The sequence below is a fragment of the Marmota monax genome, unplaced genomic scaffold, assembly GCF_021218885.2.
Source record: "Marmota monax isolate L192 unplaced genomic scaffold, Marmota_monax_Labrador192_F-V1.1 WCK01_AAM20220418_F8-fsc00022, whole genome shotgun sequence".
In the NCBI taxonomy this organism is placed as follows: domain Eukaryota; kingdom Metazoa; phylum Chordata; class Mammalia; order Rodentia; family Sciuridae; genus Marmota; species Marmota monax.
This window is the reverse complement of record NW_026695215.1, coordinates 11,984,542-12,001,268: the sequence shown is the minus strand read 5'-3', so window position 1 is coordinate 12,001,268 and position 16,727 is coordinate 11,984,542. Positions and strand designations below refer to the sequence as shown.

Below are 16,727 nucleotides of genomic sequence, written 5' to 3'. Positions count from 1 at the left end.
TTCAGTTAATTCACCCAGAAATAAATGTTAGGTTGCTTAGTCAATATTATGTGCTATTTCTGGGATGACATTTTCAACTACAAAATAGGAGCGGTAACCTCTATAGGTCGTGGTCAGGATATAATGAGCTCTTTGGCATTAAGAATATATTTGATACATATTAGCTTACTATTACAAGAGCTTACATGTAAGTTTCTGGTGGGTTTTATCAAATGGATTTTATCAAAGATGTCAACAACTGCAGTCTGTTCCAATAAAATTGTGACCAAAAGCTTCTGTGGGATGTGAAAGCCTGCAATCTCCTTTGTATTTTTGCTCTTGGGTCCATGCTTCAAGGTAGAATAGCATCCTTTGAAACCATGGACATTAATGAAGTACTTTTTTTTTTTCTACTTATTGTGTGCTGACTAAAAGAATAATTACTTTTCCTGCCTGAAGTGAATCTTTCTGATACTAACCAATTAAAGTAATGCTTCAAGGATTTTGTGCTTTTTAATGTACTTATTGCTTAAGAAAAAAACATCCACTCAGGGCATTTTTCTCCAAGTTGTCATTAGTTAGCTTTTCTGGAGGGACCACTACATCTGTGCCTATTAGGACTCTTGAAATGGCTCAGTACAGCATGTCACCTGCCCCCTACCTTTGCATTTCTTCCATTGGCTTGGATATTATGCTCTCTCACTGTTGTTCATTACATAAGAGAGATTAAGAAAGGAAAAATTAAAGTAATAACACATAACTACCTGTCCTGGAAAGTCCAATCAACAATTAAAGGATGGGTAGAAATTGGTTTTATCAGGAATTGTGTATTTGTTCTCATTTCCTACAGGGTTGTTACACAGTTCATTGCTCAAATTTACAGAAGGCTTAACGATTACTCAACTAAATGTTGTCTTAAAGAGCTTTAACATTCTTCTGAATAACAAGCCCAAAGTAAAATGACTGAGTAATAATTGCTTAATACTTCTTGCATGCAGAGGTATTTTAATAAGTTCATTAGGAACAATCCAGAGTATTTTAAGAATGCTGTTAATCTTTAAGACTAGAAGGTCCTAATGGAGGAAGAAAAAAAATGTTAAAAAGAAAATGAGTAGATACCAAAGTTAGGAGTTCGAAATTTTTTTTGAAGTATTAAAACATTCAAGCTGTATTTTATCCTTACTTTCTCGTAACTATCCAAAATTAATGTAGTTTTTATAAGTTAAAAGTATGTCTAAGTGTGAGATATGAGAAGAAGATTTTCAAATGAAATTTAATCAGATGGCAGAAGTTTAGAAAGAGCTTATTATATCAACTGATATAATCTGTTAGGATATTGGAATATCTTTCAAAATGAGAATCATACAGAGATAAAATTGGGCTGAAAAATTGACTAAATGGGTTCTGCATTTATATGAATCATGGAAAAGAATAATTTTTCAAAACTACTTTAGTGAACTAATGCTTATATGTGAAATTTAAAATTGTCCCTTATTATTAGTATTCACACAGTGAAATCTATAGTGCACAATGGGTTGGCAAATCACCCTTTGTCAATACACGACTGTTTCATGTAAATAAAATAGTTTCAGGGGGCTGAGGATGTAGTCAGTGATAAAACACTTGTCTAGTGTTTGTGAGGCCCTGGGTTCTAATCCCCAGCATATATATATACACACATACACATACACACACACACACACACACACACACACATATATATATATATACATGTACACACATACAAACACACACACACACATATATCACAAATGTGAGCTCTTTTCCAAGTAATAATTATTTAACATTTTAATATGTAAAAATATCTGAACAAATACTGAGAATCTGTTTTTTTGGAAAATCCTAAACATTTTCTTTATTAGAAAAACAAATTGTGCACATAATACAATGAAATGAGAATGTATATATAAAAGAATACTTGTGTTTAAGCACTTAATAATTGCCAATGATTTCTGGACATGTTGTTTGATATATATATATATATATATATATATATATATATATATATATATATATATAAACTTATATACATATATATATATATATATAGAGAGAGAGAGAGAGAGAGAGAGACAGAGACAAAAAGCATGTAGATATCTATACATTTGTACATCTCTATATCCAATTTTGTCTTCAAGAAGTTGAAAATCTAATTTGGGTGTACAATTTATGCAAAAGAAAAATTCTACAGCATGGTAATTTGTAAATCTGTGTTGCTAAACAGTTCTTAAAAGAAACAATCAAAGCCTGTAAAAGGAGGAAGAAGGACTAGAGATGATTCTACAACTCCAAACTTAAGAAAGGGAGGAAAGCTACGATTTAGAAAGTGATTTGATAAGTTGCAAAACTGGTATCAGAAGCTGAGCTCAGTTCTTGAAGGTCAGTGTTTTTATGCAGGCATACATTTTTGTATTGGATGTGATACATCTTTCTTTTGGGTGCTATCTGTACTAAGTATCTGTATCACTTGATCTTTAAAATGCTTTGCACATTTCCAGTGGCTCTAAGGAGATATACCAATTTTACTTTTAACTCCTGAGTTCATTTATTCACTTGTGATTTGTGATAGAATATAAGAAACATGAGAAAGTCTTCAACATCAAAGGGATTCATTATGATGATGGTGATAATTATTTTGTCTGTTGGCAATGCAGCACAGTGCATTTATGAAAATCCCAAATGGAACTTTGTGGCAAACCTATAAGCTGCAGATATTTGGCTGAGTAATTCTGTAGCACTGGAATAAGTTTTAATGCCCTGATTAAAATGTCAGTTTATTTCATTGTTGTACCCCAGGATTTTTATCTCTCCACATATTGACATAATCTAATAGTAAGATGACTTGGCTTAATTATAGCCTCGCAACAGTCTTACAGCATTTTATCATAGTCTGGTTGAATAGATTCTTAATAAGTACTTTTGGAAATGAATTAAATATAGGTTTATTAATTTGCTGCAAGAAAAACTGCACTCCAGAAGAACTCAGGGACATTCACTAAAGAAGGAAAAGATATTTACTGTAGAATTTGTGAGGAGGGTGGAACTTAGGTAAAATTTAAATGCCACAGGATATGTGGGGTTTAAATATATATATATTTACTCAGAGACATTTAAACTATAAATTCTCACGCAAACTGAAACAGGAGTAAACTTTCAAGGATAAACCTGGTTGAAAGTAAATACAGACAAATTTCAGTGATATGTTACAAACTTAAACTGTCTATACTGGCCCCACACATAAAATAAAGAACAAACTGAGCTTGATAGGAATCACAGCTGAGAAAGTCTTCTTACCGTTAATATCTTCTGTGTGGCCTCACTAGACCTTCCCGGTGTTTTCCAGATAAATTACAAGTACATATCTGTGTAGGAAAGGAGACAATTTAGTAAATGACAATTTATTACATCATGCTGATTAATTAAAACATTTTATAAACACTACATGCGTTAAAAAAAAATACCTATCAAATTTTACCTGGTTCTTGGCCCATGTTAAAATAGTGCAGAATCAAGATCCACAACTACATTTTGAATCTAGGCTCAGACAATAGACTTTGCTTTTTAAATAGTCCAGGGTTAGGGCTCCATTCAGTGGCATAACTTTGAAAAAGCTGGGAGGCTAAGATAATAAAAAATTATAACTATATGATATTTTGTGAAGTATATTTAAAGTCATTTGGGTTCTTAACAGATCTATGGGGGATATCAGATGGATATTCTTATCTTCAATTTACTGAATAAGATAGGAACATTCAGAAAGTATGGATCACTTGTTAGATTCAGACCAGTGAGATTCTCTTCAGCAGATGACAGTATCTCAAATGTGTTCTAAAAATTCATGATGTTTATTATTTATATAAACGCATTAAAATTACTTAAAAAGTTTCATCCTGATATGTTTAAATGAACTCAATTTATTTGAAATTTAAATTTAAAAGCTTTAATGCTACAAATGATCATGTTTAAGTAGTAATTTTACGTTTGGAGTTTAGTTGTAGAGTGTTTTTTGGTTGTTATTGATTTTTGCTACTAAAGATTGAACCAGTAACAGATTGAACTGTAATAAATTCTCATAGATCTTCAGAGCTTTTTATTTATTAGTTAGAGTCTTGCTAAATTGCTTAGGGTCTCACTAAATTGTGCAGGCTGGCCTCAAACTTGCAAAACCCCTGCTTTAGTCTCCAGAGCCCTGGGATTGCAGGAATATGCCACCATGCCCAGTCTACTTGTATAGTTTTAATAGAATTTTGTAGATTGAAACTAGAATAAAATACAACTAGGTATATATTCTTTTTTTTTTCTTTAAAGTTAGAAATACCATCTGATACTTGTTGGCTTAAAATGAGTTTTGAATTCTTGTTTCTCAAACTTTGTCGTTGGTCCTAGTATTTGAAGCAACATTTTTTATTTTCATTTTGTCATCCAAGAAGCTGAATTGTTCATAATAATCTTAGCTAAACTATTGCAAAAGAAATTTTATATATACTAACCATTACCAAAACTGCATTTATCAGAAAAAGAATTATGAAAATCTGTTTTATCTTAAAATAGGTTGAAAAAAATGTGAATCTCTTCAATTGGACTGACAGCAGGAGATAATAACATGATTCTCATACATCTATTTGATTTTATAATTTTTTTTAAAAATTACTGATAGAGAACCTGTTAAAATGTACATATTAAAGAGGACTGTGTTAGAAAGTGGCAAAGCAGTTACTCCAAAATAAATTTTATAATAACTCATTCCAAGAGTAAAGATACTTTCCAATTACCACAGTTTTACTATGTGAAATTTTAAAAATTCATATCGCATCTAATATGATAAATATCACAAATATTATGTCTATGGAAGTAACAATGGGAACTAATAAGGAATTTCAGTTAGCAGCCCATAATGGGAAATGACTTTTATTGAAATGAATTGAGTAGGAAGCATTAGATTATTAATACAGAATGGCATCACCTATTTCAGCCTCATTAGAATATATCATGGCTTAAATAATATATTATTCAGTGTCTTCAAAATCATGATGAGCCCCTAGACATAAAATAGGAAATTAAACATCTGTTGTTTGAATAAAAATTGTTCCTCTAGCATGATACTAGCAGGAAGTAATTCACAGAAAGTTCTTGTAGATTATCTTATATTAAACTATGTTTGTTATTCACTAATAACTTTCATTTTATAAGGAAAAGATATAAATTGTAAGTTCAATCTAGACTATTGAAAGAAAACTCTTTTTAAAAATATTTATTTATTCATTTAATTTATTTTTGTATCAGGTATTCACCCAAGGATGCTTAGCCACTGCTTAGCCACGTCTTCAGTCCTTTACAAATTTATTTTGAGACAAAGCCCCACTATGTTTTACAGGTTGGCTTTGAACTTGTGATCCTCCTGCCTTAACTTCCCAAGCTGCTAGGACTATAGGCATGCACAGACCTCTTAAAAAACAAAACAGAATGATAATGTGATTTTCTTTTCTTATTCTCAAAGAAATTCCCCAGCATTTATTTTATATAAGCTAAATGTTTTGAGGGCACATACCTACAGGCATGTCCATAAGGTCAATGGTTGTGGTCACAATGAATGTATGTTCAGGCAAGTCATATTTACCTATGAAGGAAAACAATGTATATAAGACACTCCACCTTTGAAATCAGATTCAAACTTGGATCTAAGAAAACACAAGGGTTATTTCTGAAGGAAAATAAGACTTCCACTCTTCTCACAGTTTTTGCTGAGTAAATTAAGTCCCTAAAATGTTCCCTTTAAAATTATGTGGGGCTTTGAATTGCCAAGTCCAATGACATACTCTGTCTTTCTTCTGCTGATCTTTCAGTTGAATCTGACCTTCCTGACATTCTCACATTTGGCTTGTGCTCAAAGTTTACTCTGCCTTTCCTTTCTTAATCTTTCTCCCTGTCTTCTCTTTTCTTTCTGGTGATTTGTGTGCTGATATTTACCAAAGTTTGGCCTTTTCTTCTCCTTCTTTAATATCTGCAAAAAAGGTCCTACTTAGTGACAGCTATTTTTATTGGTTTGGTCATAACGAGTACCTATTTTTCTGGTGTATGGTCTTTATCCTGAACCTCAAGTCTATGTTTCCACTTCTATGTGCAATGGTTGGGATTTTTTTCATAATCTTATCATCTTAAAAAAATTGACAGCTTATGAACTTTTATTGGCATTCAGTCTCTATTTTCATCCTAATGTCCATGAATATGTCTTCTAAAATAGATTTAGTTATTTCATCTCCACTGTCTGTGACATGCTTTTAATTTCTCACTCTTCAAAGGTGAATCCTTTTGCATCTCTTCTCTAGTCCTAGTTTCCCCACTTATTCCCTTAAAATCCTTTTTTATTTCATCCATGGAAAACTCCTGTCCTGGCTGGAAATACCTCATCTACTTTCTCCACCTAGTACCATGTCTCCTCTAACAAATCACACAATGGTACAAAGGGAGGAACCCAAAATATTTTTTTCTAAGAGACCACCTTTCTATGATCCAGTGTTTCCAAAAGTATTACACTCTTTTAATGAACAAGGTCACCATCAAGTTCCATTACACACAATATATTTTACCCCTATAATCCTATCTTCTAATCCTTCTTGTCCTGGTGTATGTGTGTGTGTGGCAGGGGTGGAGGGCATTTTCAATCAAACTTAATTTTCATTGGTATCAAATTTGCCAATGGACATTTTTTAATCCTATATTTTCCATGCAATTTTATTTAAATTTTTGCATTTCCTTTGCTATTCTAAACCACAGCTGTTCTATTTTCCCCTTTGTTCAGATGTCATAAATAATATTTGTATAAATATAAATGCCACATACTTCAGGATGGGGATAAAACTCATTGGCAAAGTGCTTACCTAGCAAGGCCCTAGGTTCCATCTCTAGCCCTGCAGGAATAAATAAATAAGCCCACTTCATGGGATAAGTTTTGTTATTTTTTTTAAATTTTCATCTCTGTTGAGCTATTAAGCTCATTAATTAGAAAGTGTTTTCCTTGCTAATTTATTAAAAATTCAGGCAAGCCTCATGTGTTTTTAAATCATTTTCAGTTGATACAAAGATCAAATTTTTCTCATTCCATCTTCTGGAGTCGGCTGCAGAGAGGAAGCTGAAAGAGGAGACTAGGGGCTTATTTGGCTTCCTCTTTAATTCCCACACTGGATTATCACTTCCCACCCTTAGTCCCCAGGTTATGGTCTCATATCCTCCGGGTTGGGTGACAGAATTGAGGAGCATGAAAGGAGCAGAAGTAGTAAATTGCTATGGCAGCTCATTCTTAAACTGGAGTCCAACTCAGTTTGGCTGTTGGTCAGGGCTCTCTCACAGGGGTCTTCTTTAAGAGCTCCCTTCTCAGGCATCTTTTACTTGCAGCTCCCTTGACTCAGAGGAAAACCTCTTTGATTTTGATGTTTATTTACGGATACTACAGACCCTAGGAATATAGATAGCAACACCTCGGATTTCTATGTGTTGATGACTCTTCACGTCTTTGGCTGATCTAAGATGATTCTTTCTCACCTGTGCCTCACAGCACCCTCAAAATGTCTACAGTTAGGCTCCTCCCTGAAGCTTCTGACAGGCTGTTATCTAAGGCCATGAACTGGCTGTTATGGTCAGTGTGTAGTAAGTATTAAAAACACTCGGATTCACTATATTCTCAAGGTTATGACATTGTCTTATGAGCACATACCCACGATGTAACCTGTCGTCATTGTGCCTTATTTCTTTGGACTGTACATAAAAATGGGGGCTAAATGAGACTGGGGATAATTGGAACTAGCTGGCTAAGGGCTGTGGCTGCCTCCAAATAAAGGGTGAACTGTATTCCCACCGTGCCTCACATCTTCTTTCAACTGCTGGATCCGTGAACTTTGGTTGCTGGGTCTGACTTGGGGTCTGCATAAGCTGTAGGCCTCTGCAACCAAGAAAGCCTGCTGCAGTGTTAGAGGTTAATCAAGATGAGTGAGGGACACAGCTGGTAAAGCCCGATTCTTCTCTACTACCGTTGAGTGGTGTGTTACAGCCCTTAATGGCAGTCTATGCCCTGCAGCACCTTACTACTAATTTATCATTTCAGGGCTCTTGTCTAATGACTTCAAAGAATGAATTCCACAGATGAATAAGAATGAGTATAAAGGTAGAATTTGAATCAAGAAGGAAAAATAGAAACAGAGCTCTTGCAAGGTGAGAGGGGACTGATAGCAGTTGGCCACTTGAATATGCAAGTCTAGGAGTTCATGTAGCATGTGGGTTAATTGGTTATTGGTTCAAATTTATGGTAATGAGGGTTTAGAGAAGTACCAATGATAGGTGTCCAAATTTATGACAATTAAGTTTCGGAAATGTGCCAATGTTACTGGTTAGCAGTGAAAATTCCATGTCTGTCTGCTCAACCCCTATGGGAAGTAAGGGTTCAGGTGAGTGGATCGTGGACACTCTGGGGGTTTGAGACTGCATTACCATGTGGAGCTGGCCTCTGCACCAGCCTGGCCCAGCCAACACCAGGTGAAAGGTTGACTCATTGGGATGGCCTTGGCTTGGCTCAGACTCCCACAGGCAAGAAAAGACGGGTCCATTCAGCTTTGGCCTGTCCTGGCCATGGGCACATCTGCTCTATAGCTCCAGGACCAGGACTTGACTTTAATGGTATCTTGTTTTGGCATCCTCCAGAATGGACATTCTCTATGTTTCCTAATGCTAAAAGGGACAGAAGGGCTTAAGTAATCTAGCAAATTCCCTCCATAGCTTTTATTAGGTCACTAATTCCGTTCTTGAGAACTTTACTCTCATTACTTCATTACTGCCTAAAAATCCTTTCCTAACTTTCTTAATGCCATCACATTGTGATTCCAATTTTATGGGCATTATGGAGGGGACACAAATATTTAAACTACAGCTAGTACAATATAATGATTATTTTTTTCATATGTGTAATATCTTTTACATTTATTAATTGGACGTTTTATATAAGGAAGAATTATTAACCCTTCCCTCCCTCTTTTATTTATTTCTTTATGTACTCAGTTATATCATCATGGACTCATGGATATTTATTTTATTCTTTGGTTTATAATTAACACCATGGTTATTTATTATGTCGTTCAGGTTTTTACAATTTTGCAATGCTTCCCAGAAGAGAGAGCTATGCTCTATGCCAACACAAATATATACCAATCTAAGTAGTACACATACACCTCTCAATTGATTTCTGTATTAATATATGTCTATGTTGATACTTTGACTCCAGTGAGCTCCATTCTGGCCACTTTATATCCTTATTTATTTATTTTTAAATGATGGTGAAAAAATCTGGGTCTTACTCTATTTATAATGTATTTTTAGTTCAAACCTCATATTCATTTAAAGTAGTTCAGAATTTCTAACCTGTACTTTATGAGAAATGAATTTGGTAACTAGGATACAGTATTAGCATATAGTTCATTGTGTCTTCTCTCTCTCTCTCTTTACCTTTTACCTTTTATGCAGTTAAGTGATTCATTTGTTCATCGGATTCATTTATCAGGGTCTGCATTCCAGCTTCTCCTGTATTTTTTGTTAAATTAATGTATAGCAAAATTCATTTGGTGGTACCGGTTTTGAGGATTTGGGCAGCTGCAGAGTGGTATATCCACCAGCACGTTTGACACAGAAGAGTTGCACCACCTTGAACTTTTCTGTTTCCCTTTAGAGCAGGCTTTCTTCCTGCCCCTTCCACCCCCAGGAGGTAATGCTCTGGTTTTCACCTTGTAGTTTTGCCTTTTGAAGAGTGACAAGTAAAACAAATGACACAATGTGTAATCTTTAGAAGTTTTTTTCCTTACCAAAATGTACTTAAGGTTTATCCATGTTGTTGTCTAAATCAATCATTCATTTTTCATTGTTACTTAGTTTACACTGGTTAGATGTACAGTAGTTTATTCATCCATTTACCAACTAAAATAAAACTGGTGTTGGAAATGACGAATAAAGTTACTATAAGGGTTGACCTTCTGGGATCTATGTACGAACAGAAAATTTCATTTATTTTGGAAGAAACCCAGGACTGGGATGCTGGGCCATAAGGTAAATGTATTTAAAACTGTTTAAGAAATTACCAAAAAATTTTCCCAAGTGGCTACCATTTTGTATTCCCACAGTAAATGTATGAGTTTCTAATTGCCCTGTATGCTCATTAGCATAATTCTTTGTTATTTTAATTGTATAAATTTATGGAATAAATATGAGAATTCTACATGTTTAGAGTATAATGATCAAATCAGAGTAGTTAACATTTCCACTTCAAATTTTCAAATTTTTGATCAGCACAAATAATTGTACATATTGATGGGCAGCAATGCATATAAACAAATATTCCCTTCTGTAGTAACTGAAGGGGAAGGGTAGAAAGGCTTGTTCCATTTATTTATTTATTTGTTTATTTATTTATTTAACAGCTCTAGTAGGTTTGTAGTAGTATCTCATTGTGCTTCTAATTGAATTTCCTAAATGACTAAAGATATTAAGCAACTTTTCGTGTGTTTATTTTCATTGATATATCTTCCTATGCCTTTTCATGTGTTTATTTTCATTGATATATCTTCCTATGCCTATGTAGGCTGTTTGCCTATTTTCTTCAAATCAAGTTCCTAATTTTCTTTACTTTTTTCCAGGAGGCAAGGGGGGTGTTAGTTTCTTTTAGTACCTGGGATTGAACCCAGGGGTGCCTAACCACTGAGCTACATCCCTAGCCCTTTTAATATTTTTTATTTAGAGACAAGTTCTCGCTAAGTTGCTTAGGGTCTTGCTAAGTTGCTGAGGCTAGCTTTGAATTAGCAATTCTCCTGCCTCAGCATCCCAAACCACTGGGATTATAGGCATATACCACCACACACACAGCTAAGTTCCTAAATTTCTAATTGTCAAGTTTTGGGAGTTCCTTAATATTTCTAAATACAATTATTTCTTTCTGAGATAGGTGATGTACAAATATTTACCCCGTTTATGGAATGTCTTTTCATTTGCAAATCAATATCTTTAGCACAGTTAAAGTGTTTAATTTCAACTAAGTCTAATTTGCCAACTTATTTTACAGATTGTGCTCTGAGTGTTGTATTTTAAAAATACCTTCCAATTCAAAGTCATTCATATTTTCTTCCAGAAGTTTTATGTTTTTATATTTAATATTTAGGTCTTTGATTTATTTTGAGTTAAATTTATATAATATGTGATATGCCCAGATTAATTTTTTCTTTGCATATAGATGTTCTTCAAATGTTCCAGCACAATTTGTTGAGAAAAAAAAAAAACTATTCTATTTTTAAATTGGTTTTGCACATTTGTTAAGTTAGTTGACTGTTATCTAGTCTTTTCCACTGATCTATGTGTTAGTCTCAAAATAAGGTAGTGAAATTCTCCACATTTTTGTTTCACTTTTCAAAATGATGTAGGCTATTTTAGTTGTTTTTATTTTTCCTTAGAACATAATCTTCTTGTACATAAATGAGCATAGAACACAACTTTTATTGTGATTGTTGTTGTGTAGAATCTGTAGATCAAATTGGGTAGAATTTACTTCTTGATAATATCTTGCAGTCCATGAACAGGAACTATTCCTCCTCATAGGCTTGCTGATAGCCAACTATCAATGTGTTCTCACCTGGTTTTTCATCTGTGCATACCCATGTGTAGAGTTTCTTTGTCTCCATATTTTCTCTACCTGTAAGACCAGCCAGATTGCAGTAGGTTCCACCTTAGTGGCCTTACGTGAATTACCTCTGTAATGACCCTGTCTCCAGGGTCTCTTGGACCATACAAGGGGATTGGGCTTCAACACTTGAATTTGAAGGTGATAGAATTCAGCTCATCCTTTTTCTCCTTTTTCTTTCAGTATTTTTATCCTTCCTTCCTTCTTTCCTTTTTTTTTTCTTTTCTTGCTTTTGTAAATGCTGTTGCTTTTGAAAAAACATTTAAAATTACATTTGTTCACAGCAAATATATATAGAAAATATTTTCATTTTAATGAGGCTCTGTATAATAAACAATATTACATGTTCATAGGCCTTAAACTTGTGAATCACAGTTATTTGTGATTTCTTGTCAATTTCTTCTTACACCTGTGTCACATCTGAGCCATATGGTGGCTTTGTTTCTTCTGAACCTGCTTCTTCTTGCCTTTAATGCATTATCGTTTTTGATGAAAAGCAGACAATATACATGAAACAGCAGAGACTGGGGAGTTTTCAAGTCTGCCTATTTGTATGTTTTTCCTTCTGCTAGACTTGTAGGGTGGGGTTTTACTTAATATAGCTAGGAGTTAGGCTTGGCCTGAGATCTGCTGTCGCTATGGTTACCCTCATTGCAAATCAGATTTCAAATTTCTGTAGCAATACCTAGAGTTCTGTGCAAGGGATGGTTTATCAAGCAATGTCTCTTTGAAGCTGAAATTCAGAGCTTCTGTTTGTTCTGTGACTCAAAGGGAGTTGCCATATGTATTTTTGTTCCTGTTCTGCCTCTTTTTCAGCCTTATGGTGCTGTTACTTATTATTTGAGGCTTGCTGGCTTATGCTGGCAAGGATGTTCATTGATTTTCTGATTAAACCTCAGTCTTAGGCATGTGGTGTGGCCCTGGGTCTAGGAGGCATGGTATTCCCTGTTATTTGATCCCTCTCCACTATTTTGTGGGTTCACTGCAGACAACATTGCCTCTCTCTCAGGTAGAGCCATTTTTTTTCTCTTTTCTCCCTTCCTAGTTCCATGCATTTTTACCAGCAGTTGAGAAATAGTAATGTTTTCTTCCCTCCCCAAAGGTCAAGTCTTGTGTTTCACAGTGGCTACAGTGTAGATAAAAGATATTATGTGTTGAATTGTGCCCTCTCAGAAACACACACATAAAACAACATGTTGGAATCCTAACTCCCAGGATCTCAAAATGTGAGCCTAATTGGGAAGAGGATTTTTATAGGGCTTGAAACTTGAAATGTTTATATAAGGAGATTATAGCCGATGCCCTAATTCTATGTGTCTGGTACCTTTTTAGAAGGCAACACATTTAGACCCTGAGACAGACACATAGAAAGAGAAGATTCTATGTCAGTACAAAGGTCGAGATTGGGGTGATGTGTCTACAGGTCAAGGAATCCCAACGATGATTACCAGCTACCCTCAGAAGCTAAACTAAAGGCATAAAAGTGATCCTTTCTCACAGTCAACAGAATGAACCAACTCTGACTACCTGCTAGATTTGGATTTCTTCTCTCTGTCACTGTGAAACAATTCATTTCTGTGACTTAAGCCCTCAGAGTGTGGTGCTTTGCCATGGCAGCCCTAGCATCCCACTGCAGAGGAGATGGGGCTTTGTGGAATTTCTTGCCTTTATACAAAGTTTTGTTCCCTTCCTGTAGGACTGCCTGCCATCCTGAGTGTGTCTCTAATCTTTTCTGAGTAGTTGATGTGGTTTGTGGAGCGAGAGACTGCAGAAGGTTGTTGACTCCCCAGGCTCTTGACCTCCTAGGGGCTCAGCCTGTGCCAAGGTCTGCCTCGCCTCCAGTGTTGGAGTCTCTCATTCTAGCTGGACTCTGATTACTGATGTGCAGCATCTTCAACTCTAGATGAGCATGTGGCCCTGTGTGTTCTACTTCCCTGCAAGTTCCTCTCCTGTTCACCATGTGACCTCAGCTATTTAATGGTTTCAGAACAAGTTATTAACTTGAAGTTAGCTCAGCTCTATTCATTGTAAGGCGAGGAGCAAAGTTCCTTCTGGTTTTGTGAATCTTATGCCAGAATTTGGATTTCTTGGAAGTAGATAAACCATATTTAGTAAATGTTGGCAGGTGATTTATTTGGGGGAGGTGCATGGGAGATTAAACTCAAGGGTACTTAACCACTGAACCACATCTTCAGCCCCCCTCCCCCCCCCCTTTTTTTGAGACTGGGTTTCATTATCTTGCTGAGGCTAGCTTTAAGCTTACGTTCTTGCCTCAGCATCTGGAGGATGACTTTTTTGTTGTCTATTGTTTGGTCGGTTTCATATTGTGTTTTATATGATGTAATATTTACTGTGTTTCATGTGAAATAACTGTCAATCCTAATTCATGGTTTAGAAAAATTTAAATCATCACTATTTATTTTTTTCTTCATTTATTTTATCCCACATCTTCTTTTAATTAGTACTTGCTTTTATTATATTTGCTTTGCTCTAATATATGCTGCAATATTTTGCTTCATCTGAAAGACTCTCTGGGAACTGAATATTTGAGTTCCTTTACTTCTAAGCCAATATTTATTTTGCATTTAATTGATACTTTGCCTTGCCAAACAATCTCTCAGAACTTTACAAACTCCACTGTTTATCAGTAACATAGACACTTAGAGATAATACAATTTGACATTATATTTATTCTCCTTTCTTCTAAATATCTACTGGCTGTGATTTCCATTTCTGCAAAGTTATTTCATTTGGTACCTCGAACTTCTGATAAAATTTGACCAAATCTCTTCCAAATTGTCTGCTAATGTCATTTTTCATAGTGAAAAAGTCATTGCCCATGGGCTCATTTATAAGAGATCAAAACTTAAAATTTAAAGAAGAATATCTATTTTTGAGTTCATAGAGAAAAAAACTTTTTCTCCTCTTTTTGGATTCCAGTTGAATTTGCAAGGCAATATTATTATCAAAGCAATGTTACCTATTGCCATGAACTATAGTTCTAATCTATAGTATAGCTACTTTTAGAGTTTTATTTTATTGTAACAAGGATTTTAAATTTTTTAATTGATTTTATTTTATTGCAACAAGTTTTATACTTATTGTGACAAGGATTGCAAAAATCATGCAGCATTACTACTGTAAAATTTTTTGAAGTTTTATTTTAAGACCAATTTTAAGTAATGTTCATAAAGAGTATTCCACTATGCACACTTTCATATACATTGGTAAGTTTCTGATAATTGCTTAAGCAGTCAATAGAATTCAAATGTAAGTTCTAAATTCATCCCCAAGGCAAAGGGAAAATTTTCTATTTTTCTTCTGCTACTTAGATAGGATTTTAATGTCTTATGTCTAGTAGAGAATATATAATTCAATATTAAGAAAATATAATGACAAAGGATTTTGACAAGTGTTAGAATTTTGAAGTAGCAATTGTACATATTTCTATATATTAGTGATCAAATTCGTTGAAAATTCTTTTTTATATACTTCAGGCTTCCTAATTCCATCGAATTCCTTAGGATTGAATACAACATATATCATTGGCTTGTATTCACTAGTAATATTTGAAATTTTAAAGATGGAGAAATACTTCATAGATTTTGAAATTTAAATGTTTTCTTAAAACAAAAAAAAATGCCTGACTTTCTTGTAGTCAGTTCTTATTTACTGATTTATTTACTGGGTGGAATTTGATATGTAAGAATCTTTCTCTACTATGGTCTGATGCTCCCTAATGAATTCTCCTTATTTCTTTCCTATGTTCTTTTAAATTAATAAGCTAGTAAAAAAATAAGAAAATAGTTTACTTTAGATGAATGTAGCAATGGAAAATAAGAATGAAGAAAGTAATTCATTTTAAAGTTTTTAGATGACATTCATTTAAAAAAAAATTGGAGGGTAGGTTATGGGGACTAAAAATAGTCATAGAAAAATGCTAGTGGTGTTTGGTGGTTGATGAGGAGAGACCCAGAATGATTTGCCCCTTGCATGCCTTGCTTTTTGAAAGCATTTGGTTTCTGAGGTCAGACTGCAAAATATCTACAGAGAATTTTAAAACCAAATCATTTTGATCAAGAGAATAAATTTATTGTAGAGTATGGTTTATTTATTTATTTGTTTTTGTCTCATATCTATATAATCAAGCCATTATTTTTTGAAGATATATTTATGCCATATATTTTGCTAGAAACTTTACATATGCAATTCCAATTAATTTCACGGGCCCTAAAAGGAAGACATTACTTACAGTCCCTGTGTTTCTAATCAAGAACACTGATGCTCAGAGAACGTGGGGTAGCTCAGATACTCTCTTCATTGTTGCAGTCAGTTTTGCAAACTTAGAACTACCAGCCGGGAAATTCGTTCTTTATTTTTTATTTTTACTGCTCCCTCCTGCATTTTGTTCATTCTTCTTCTGGCCTAAAAGTATACTGGGGGAAAAAGAAGCTCTTATTCTGGAAGAGAGCAGTACTATTTCTATGTTCATTTTAATAAACATGAGGGATCATTCTCATGCATAGATAAGGGTTTCAACCACTGCACTGTTGACTTCCTGAGCTGGATAATGCTTCACCTGGGGTGGGCTCTCTTGTGAATTCTTCATGTCTTGGAATGTTCAACAATATTTCTGTCCTCTACTCACTAGATGTTAGGAACTCCTACTGAGGTGTGATAACCAAAATATTTCCAAATTTTCTTGGGGTAAACCATCTAGCTTTGAGAATCACTGATTGATAGAAATCTGACACTGTATAGGTCCATTTGATACAGTGAAGTTCCTATTTCCTTAATGAAAATATTTTCTTTAAATGTAAACAGTCACAATGTACCAGTTTCAGAAGGCAAATTGAAGAGATGATCAAAATGTGAAAAATAAAGAAAACATGACCGCTGAGTGCTTATGTTGTAGAAGATACTATTCTACTTCTACTTAAATGTTGCCTTTCTATAACTCCAAATTTCTCTGGAATAAGATTTAAATAATAAACATTTTATAGATAATATGTTAAATATACAA

The 16,727-nt window shown here is 34.3% G+C and overlaps 1 long non-coding RNA gene across 1 annotated transcript in view; it reads right to left on the bottom strand.

Moving 5' to 3' along the window:
• The window catches only part of LOC131423712 (uncharacterized), a 104,154-nt gene that overhangs the window by 20,561 nt on the left and 66,866 nt on the right, over positions 1-16,727 (bottom strand). The window contains exons 3-4 of the long non-coding RNA XR_009225625.1: positions 5,549-5,617; positions 3,295-3,362 (exon numbers count right to left, since the gene is read on the bottom strand). This is a non-coding gene — a long non-coding RNA (uncharacterized LOC131423712). The remainder of the gene's footprint in view (positions 1-3,294; positions 3,363-5,548; positions 5,618-16,727) is intronic.